We start from the raw sequence: 9,176 nt of genomic DNA on the forward strand, positions 1-9,176 counted from the left end.
CTAGAGTGAGCGGAGGCCGGAGGCCTAGAGTGAGCGGCAGCGGCCGCGGGCTAGAGTGAGTGGAGGCTGACGGGCTAAAGTGACGGCGGCCAGCGGGCTTGAGAATGGCACGGCCGGCGAGCTTGCGGCAACCACATGTGACGACCCCGGGCTGGACTCCGCTACGTCCACGGTGAAAGCCGATCCAGTTGATGTATTTCCTCAGCGACCAGCACGGATCAGCTCTAGGCATGCCACAGCTCAAGGCATGACGAAGCAGATATCGTCCTCTTTTGGAAGGCCAAACAAAGTAGTTTCGCTTTCACATGAAACACACAGCTGCCTTCACAACATGTCGGCGGCGGCAACAACAATACTACAGCGAGAATCTTTCTTTGCGTGAACATTTGGGCGGCGTTTTGCAAATCTTCCCACATCGTGACATAGACATGTGGGGGCGTGTTAGAACGAGCCATTTTAGGTAGGCGTGGTTGACTCTTAACTTTTATAAAGAAAATCTCTTTGGATTTGAGACTTTAGTCTTTGCAACTTTACAGATCTTCGTTATGCACCAAGAGCTTGTAACACTCCAAAGAGAAAGGAAAAATTGAAATTGCATCATATGACCCCTTTAATTATGAACACACCAGTTTGTAGTGTAAACAGTTTTTACCATTTACTGCACGTTGTTATTCTTCCCCTATAGCGGCTAATGAACTGGAAGTCCATCGGCTTACTTCTGTGTTCAAGAATAAGGTGGATATATATACAATCAACAACTTTAAATGGATAGTTTTTTTTTTCTTCTTCGTTTGTTAATTTGTCATTCACAATGGTTCATGGGATTGTAGTTCTTTCCCTCATCAAGAACTCAGTCTTGTATCTTTGTCTTTTTGTCAGATCTTCAATTACATTGTTTCAAATCCAAGTTTGCATTGTTGTTATTCACCTTGTAGCTGGTTGCTTGTTTCACGTCTTAGAGACTTTTTTCTAAACAATTATAGTTAAGTTAACAACTTTATTAATCCCACAAGGGGCAATTAAAGCCCCTTGTGGGATTAATGAAGTTGTTAACTTAACTATAATTATGGGGAAAATTATTGGATAAAATACTTCCGGAACCAGCAACGCTGTGAAAGGAGAGTTACACTGTCGATAAACACAGAAAGCACAAGACGGACAAAGATAACTTTCGCCTTTACACACAAAGGTTGTGTGTAAATGTAAATGCATTTACACACAAACCACTGTGAGTAGTCTTTTTTTTTTTGCCTATTTCGATCAGTATAAATAGGCCTTTTTTTAACCAGTTCTCTCAAGCAAACCCACTTGTCATTAGCCTGACTGTTCTGGCCTGCGTTTCTCAAAAGCATCGTAAGCCTAAGTTGATCATAGAAACATTGTCACCAATGGAGCTACGATCAACTTAGGTGAACAATGCTTTTGGGAAACGCAGCCCTGGTGATTATCCTGCCACTCTCTGGGCCCTCTAGGTCCCACTAACAGGGCCTGGGTGATTTCTATAACCTCTGTCTCTCCTCAGTGTCTAGGGAGCAGATGGGGAGGGGCAGATTGTAGCTCTGACTCGTATCTCAAGGATCTATACAAAAAGTGTCAGATTCTTCCCTGGGAACTATGAATCAATAGTTCCTTCCTGACACTGGCGCTGCAAGCATTAAGTGTGGTTGGGTGCACTGCGATGTACCTGAGATAGAGGAGGGTGGAGGAGGCTGATTCAAACCTACACAAAATGCTCGAAAGTGCTAGAAACCTATCTTTGCATATGACAGATTCACGCTCAGAATAGGGGTGAACTCTCTGTGTAAAAGTCAGAAACACTACAACTAATCAGAGAAAACAACAATGCATACTTACCAAAGTCAATTCCAGTGTCAATGAGGGCTCAAGATCTAAATGATTTTGTAAGAGGGTCACATTGTCTAATAGCAGCTGTGTATCTGTATTCCATAGCCGAGGGGCAATCTGCAACAAACAGATTCTCTGACTGTTTGTGTATGTGGGTGTTTGGGAGTGAAGCATTCACACCTCCACTTTATCTCCTTTATAGTGCTTAACAGTTCTTTATGAACACGTGAGCAAATATTATTTAGCCTATTAGCAGTGATATTATCACATATAATTTGATTATAATTACAATTTATGCATATTTTATGAATTATATTTTATTGCATGCATATTTTACTATTCTAATAAAATAATATTTAGTTATTTTATTATACGTGCACAATGTTTTATGTATTACAATCAAATAATTATTATATTAGTAACAGAAAGTTACTACTACTAATTGTAACTACCAATTGTTTTATTATTAATATTATTATTATTATTATTATTGTTGCTTTTATTACATATAATTGTTGTCAAATAAATGATAAAAAATGGAAGCTTTGTGCACTTTGCTAAAATAATTCTTTGTGATGTTAATGTACTCTGCTTTGTGTAACTAAATAAATCCTGCTTATTTTTTTCTCCCTTCGATCAGTGGCATAAGCCATTATTCCCTTTGTGTTGTCATTCAGCACTAAGCCCTCAATTAAGAATTGTAACTGCTCTGACTGATTTTGTCTTGTTTGCTTTATAGGATTGCTTTCAACAGGAAATGCAAGAAGATTTACTGTTGTTTGATTGTTACAAGCTGATTGTTAAGCTTGTAAGCCTGAAATACTGAGATACTATGAAAGCAAAGGCAAGAGAGAGTTTGTGAAGAGAGAGAAAAGGATGATGGGAGAACATCCAGTGTTTGACCTTGGGTGGAAGTTAGAACTAAAGGCTTCTGGAATTGTCCATGATGACTTTTGCTTAGATAACGTGTCAAATTCTTCCACATGAGTTGCTCCTTCTTGGTTGTAGCTGCAGGAGGGCAAAATACGAAGGTGGAGAAAATAAATAAAAAAGTTCAAACCTGTTCCATGATTTATGGTGTGTCATAGGAAACTAGCAATAGCTTAGCTTCCATAACTCACAGCAGGATCCTTGCAAAGCTTCAGGGCCGTATTGCTTTTCTGCTCTGTGTCCCTCACCCATAGGGATGCAGGGATAAATTTGTCTTTGTGCTCCAACAATATTGCACAGTTTTTGTTGTTCTTCGCGATATACATACAGAACACCCGGGACAGTCACACAGGACCAACATTTACCTCAAAGCTCGGTAAGGATAAGTCCAGGAGCAGACTTTCACTTTTTATTTCTTTTTTTAACTGAGTTGAATGTGTTAAATGAGTTAAATTCATGTCTGGAATTCATAATGGCACAAGCTCCTTTTTTGCCAACTTTATACATTGAGTCTCAAATTGCTTTATAATTTTTAATCATAATATTCTATAATACCATTCAATATTATTATGTAACATATACTGTTTGTTGTCAGATAGGAATTAGAAACAATAACAAAAAAGTACAACAATATGCCATTGTATTCTTTAATAATAACGTTTTTGAGTTTCATTTTAATTAACTTGTTAATTTATTTATTTATTGGTACTGCCATGGTGATATTTAGTATGTTGAGGTACTACAGTCTAATGTGCTTGAATATGGTCATTTTTAGTGCAGTAAAGGTATCAAATAGCAATACCATTGTACTTAGGAATATACCATATATTCCTAAGTACCATAGTATTGCTATCTTACCTTTACTGTACTGTGGTGCTGCATATTAAGTTTGTGTTTAGAATATTATCAATCTTTTTTAACCTTTTCACATCGCCGTATAAGCCAAATGACCCCTCATAACTGCTTAATAGTGACTTTTCTGTCGCTTTTCACTTTGTTCCAGTAATAGTGACTTTTCTGTCGCTTTTCACTTTGTTCCAGTTCTTCAGTATGAAATGTCCTGACATTCTTTGTGTTCACATATCAGAACAGGTAGTGCTACATGTGACAGCAGCCGGTGTGACATGGGAGTTAGCATATTTAGGCCAGCATATGCCGGATTGGGGAAAAGCTTCTGAGAATTATTTCTGGACTCACAGAGGACCAGCGGTGTGAAAACAATTAAGAATTTTTTTTGTGACTTTAATTAACATTTTAGTTAATATAATTGTCTCTCAGGTCTTAATCGCTAGAGGTATGGCTAATTAAAACATATATCCTTCAGACTCTTAATAAGTAGGCACACTATGCATACTGATGTGATAGATGTAATCTGGCAGGTCTGTTCCACAATCAGCACTTCTGGAAATGTTCTGACTTGTCAAATGGGGTTGTTAAGGTCCCTTGTCAAACCCTACACAAGACATGACCCAATATACGATATCAGGGAGTAAAATGATCTGTGAAAAGACATGATAATCAAGTATATAATATCAAGTAGCCAATACAAGCTGGAATCTCATTTGTATCTAATTATGCTAATTATTAACCTAATTCTAGTTTGGGCATTTCAAATGTATTATTATAAACTAGGTCGATGAAATCAGTTCTCAAAAGTGTAGTAATTTAAAACTGGACATGTTCACAAAAGCACAGAATGATCTTGAATTAGACCTTTTATAGTTAATGTGAATTTTTTTTTTTTTACAAAAAAATATAGTAATTTTGCAACACTTGTTTAAAGTAATTAACTAATATGTTTGTTATTATTATTATTATTATTATTAGCTATAGGTTGTAGCACATATACTGTAGTAGCATCTCCTAAATGTATCATTGTAACACATTTGGCCAGACATTGCCATTACTGATTTCTCTTTCTTTCTTTCTTTCTTTCTTTCTTTCCAATTCTTAACATGTAGAAAAAAAGAAAGAAAAAACAAACAAACATTTATTTTAAGAATAAATTATGCTTAGTGACACATTTCAATTAAGATTTCAGTTCAGTTTCAGCAAATATGTGTTTAATGTATAATAGTTATATATAATGTACACAGTTTTATATACACACTACAAATATGTGGTTCAAATATTACATGCATCTCATCATTTTCTTTGAGATCTTTTCAGCTGACAGAGTATGAATGTCTCAGTTTAGTTGTCTTTTCACATTTGTTCATTAAAATGAACAAGATGTGTCTTCACTGCAATTACTTGAATAGCCAAAGTGTGGGTGTCCACCTATTTTTGATAAGCTGGTCAGAATTATGAACATAATTACACGTACTGTAGGCAAAGCTGAATATCATGTTTATGTTGAGATTTATATTTAGTAAGAAAATAATAAATTAGCAGAATCTATTTTAACTTATAAAATGAGTATCGTATGCATCTGACTGCATCACAAATGAAATGATTTTGACTCATTTTTTGACTCATGCATTCTAAAGGGAAAAGTTTTCTACTGCCTTCTGGGGTAAATAAAAACAGGTGGAAAATAAACAGAATTCAAACACAGGCAAACAAACAAACTCTGTAGTAGAAGCCACATCTTAGTATGAGCTCCCACTGAATGTGGAGGAGGAGAAGGTGAGGAGAGAATTAAAAAGAAAATGAGCAGGACAGAACCAGTGACCATCTCCTGTGAGTCACCACGGAGATATATTGGTGGTAAGCAAAAGAAACCAAGAAAGATCGGACCCAAAATCCCCAGCAGACCAGCAAATTCTTATTCTTCTTACACACAATGGCATCAAATCACACCCCTAGGACTGATGAGGTCAAAGCCCACTGTAGTGCCACTTTCATTCCCCTTCACAGTTGCAAATTACCACTTATGCTTCAATAATCATGCAGTGGTGAGATGTGTGTGATACTGATGTACTTCTGAGAATCTAAGAACTCTGATTGTTCTACTTGACAACAAACATTATCTGCGGTCAGATGCCGGTTAGTTCCCAGTCAAATGTTTCATCACGATAGCACAAACACAGATTTTAATTTGATACTCAAAAAGACTCTATACGTTTTGAATGTGTTGTAATCTACATAAGATCAATGTTTAGCCATAAGCATATTGCAATAAACTCTTAGGTTTATTCAATTATTCACTATTTGTTTAAGCAAAGTCTGCATGTGGGCTCAGGGGAGATGGTTGGTCTCAGCGTGATGAGTGTGCGTTTGGGTCTGAGAATCGCTTCAGACAGCCAAGGTAGGGGACAAACTGTCTTTACTTGTACCAGGCTGTCATGGCAATGAAACAAGTCATTACTAAACTGGCTTCACAATCAACTCCCTGGGCACCAACAACCGATCCACCTCAGATGTTTATCCAGCAAAGCCTAAATGTGTAACTGGATTACACTGCTCACCAAATTACAATCTTTTCATGTGATGACTGCCATCTTTGTCTTTCCAATAAGGCTTTCTTGCTCACAGGTTTAGAAGAAAAAGTGGAATGTTTTATTTAAAGCAGAATTAACATCTTAGTGAAATACATGTTAAAGGTTTCTGTTGCGATCCACTATTTACAAGATTGTGAAAGAATGAGCAATAATATTTTGTTTTCCTTTTCAAGTACAGTATTTTATGTATTAATCTACAGTAGCATAATTTTACCTATTCCTCAATTTTCAGCAGTTGTTACTCCAGTTTCAGTGTCACATCCACCTTCAGAAAGCATTCTAATATACAGATTTAGTGCTCAAAAAATATTTTTTATTATTATCAATATTGAAAACAGTTGTGCTGCCTAATATTTTTGTGATGCTTTTTTTTCTATTCAATTTTCATTGAATAGAATGTTCAAAAGAACAATACTTATTTGAAATATAATTTTTTCCTCTTTGTAACAGTGTAAAAGGCGTTTTGCATTTTGTGGATGAAGGAATTGTACAGCAAAGAGACGCTTTAATGCCACATCAAAAACTGAATACATTTGAGGAATCTTTACAGTTCCCTTTTTGGAAGTGCTGACCTTCTCAGCAAACCCAACAATTCCCTGTTTAATCAGATGTGTTTCCCATGTAAACTCAAGATTATTCCACAGCCTTTATGAACATATAAGATAAACAAATGGCCACCCCCGCCCCCTCTCAAAGACTGGAAACCTGAAGCAGCTGTGTGCGTATCTTAAAGCCAAGATGAAGAAATATCTTATCTGGGATTTGGGATACCCTTTGTGCTACATTTCTTTCTGTCAAATGTTTCCTTTGTTCCAGTCCATCCAATCATTTTGCTAAGCTTTCCCTTACAGATAATACTAAAGCTTTTCGATTCAGAGGGACTGGGACTTTGGAGATGTGACGATCACTGGGGACATAGTTGTAGGGCTTTGCTGAATCCTCGACACCCCCACTGTTTGCACACATCAAACACTGATGTAAGAGATACATGACACAAAATCTAAGAGTACTCGAGGTACATTAGTTCTATTTGCTAAAGGTAAAACAAAGTAAATGTATTTTTAAGCAGGTGGACCGGCGTCAGCTGGACCCATAGAGCCTGCCTCTGTTGGTCAAAGAGCTTGGTAGTTTTTAGGGCTTTTCACACTGCCCTTAAAAGGATAGCTTACCCACAAATGAAAATTACCCCATGATTTACTCACCCCCAAGCCATCCTAGGTCTATATGACTTTCTTCTTTCAGACGAATACAATCAGTTATATTAAAAAATATATACTGTCTCTTCCAAGGCAGTGAATGGTGGTCAATATTTTGAAGCCCAAAAAAGTGCATCCATCCATCATAAAAAGCACTCCACATGGCTCCAGGGGTTCATAAAGCCCTTCTGAAGCAAATTGATGCATTTGTGTGAGAAAAATATCCATATTTAAAACTATAAATCGTAACTGTCATATGCACGTTCACGAGAGAGTGTTGTTCCAGCCACTGGAATGCCACTCTCTCGTGAACGTGAATACGGCAGCTAGCGGAAGCAATTGATTACAGTTTCTAAAATTTTAAATATGGATATTATTCTTACACAAACACATCAATTCACTTCAGAAGGCCTTTATTAACCCCCCAGAACTGTGTGGAGAACTCTTTATGATGGATAAATGCACTTTTTTGCACTTCAAAATCTTGACCACCATTTACTGCAATTATAAAGCTTGGAAGAGCCAGGACAATTGTTAATATAACTCTGATTATATCCGTCTGAAAGAAGAAAGTCATATACACCTAGGATGGCTTGAGGGTAAGTAAACCATGGGGTCATTAGTCCCTCGCTTGCCCATGTATTTAAGTTCCTGTCTGTTCAGTTCTAGTTTGTCGGGTCTCGTCTATGGTATATACGTGTGTTTCCAGCCTTCCTTGTGTGGATTACCTTATGTGGATTTATTAAAGACTGTTCCCTTTCAGTCGGTCACTACGAGTCACGTCGTGACCGACGAATTGGGATATCGCTTCGATAGACCAATCTACTTGTAAACTAAATGAGCCAATGCACATTGGCATGCAATTATTGCATCCAGCTGCCGCTGATCACAGCGTGAGTATAATAAGGCAGCAGGTGCAATGCATACCAGCTTTTCGCTTCGGAGCCGAGCGACAACATCGTTCTGCTCTATGTTTATTTCGAGAACTACGAGTTCAGCACGCTCTCGGAAGCTTTCTGTGTTGGCGGGACGTGCTCCTCCGATCCAGTGGAGCGACCCACGGAACGCGCTGGGCCCTCTTTAAAGAGCATACCAGCGGTATCCAGTGGACCTCCCCCTGACCAGATGTCGATCTCAGCATCGGAGGGAGAGCTGTCCGATGAGGATTCGGCCGTGCTGCCGCCCTCCGGGAAGGTGGCAAAGCCTGAATCGGATCGGGAGATGACAGCTATGCTTTCCCGGGCCGCCGAAAGGGTCGGGCTCGAGTGGAAACCTCCACCGCGTCCCGAGCCCTCAAGGCTGGATGATTGGTTTCTCGGGGTGGCTCGCGCTGGTTCTCAGCACCCCGCCCCGGTGCCCTCCTTCAGGGAACGAGGGTTACCATACGTAACCGAGACGTTAACCTTCATCTTTGTGGTTGTTCATTCATCATTGATACATGACACACACGGCTTGTTTTTATGTGCTTTGAACAGTTATGGAATGTTATATAAACAGCCGTTTCAGTGTTTGAGTCAAAAAATGTCAAATGCTGGAAAGTGTGTCAGTTGGAATGAAGAAGGGTCCCACTTTATATTAAGTGGCCCTAATACCTGTGTACTACATAGTAACTAGATGTGTACATAGTATGTAACCACAGTGTAAGTACACATTGGTAGATAGTATCTACAGCTCCAATGTCTGTGTAACTACACATATGTAACAACCCACTGAACGGTATGTGTAAGTACAAATGTGTAACAGGACATTGGTAACAACACTT

Source organism: Sinocyclocheilus rhinocerous, unplaced genomic scaffold (genome assembly GCF_001515625.1).
Source record: "Sinocyclocheilus rhinocerous isolate Xijiao unplaced genomic scaffold, SAMN03320098_v1.1 scaffold1266, whole genome shotgun sequence".
Taxonomy (NCBI): domain Eukaryota; kingdom Metazoa; phylum Chordata; class Actinopteri; order Cypriniformes; family Cyprinidae; genus Sinocyclocheilus; species Sinocyclocheilus rhinocerous.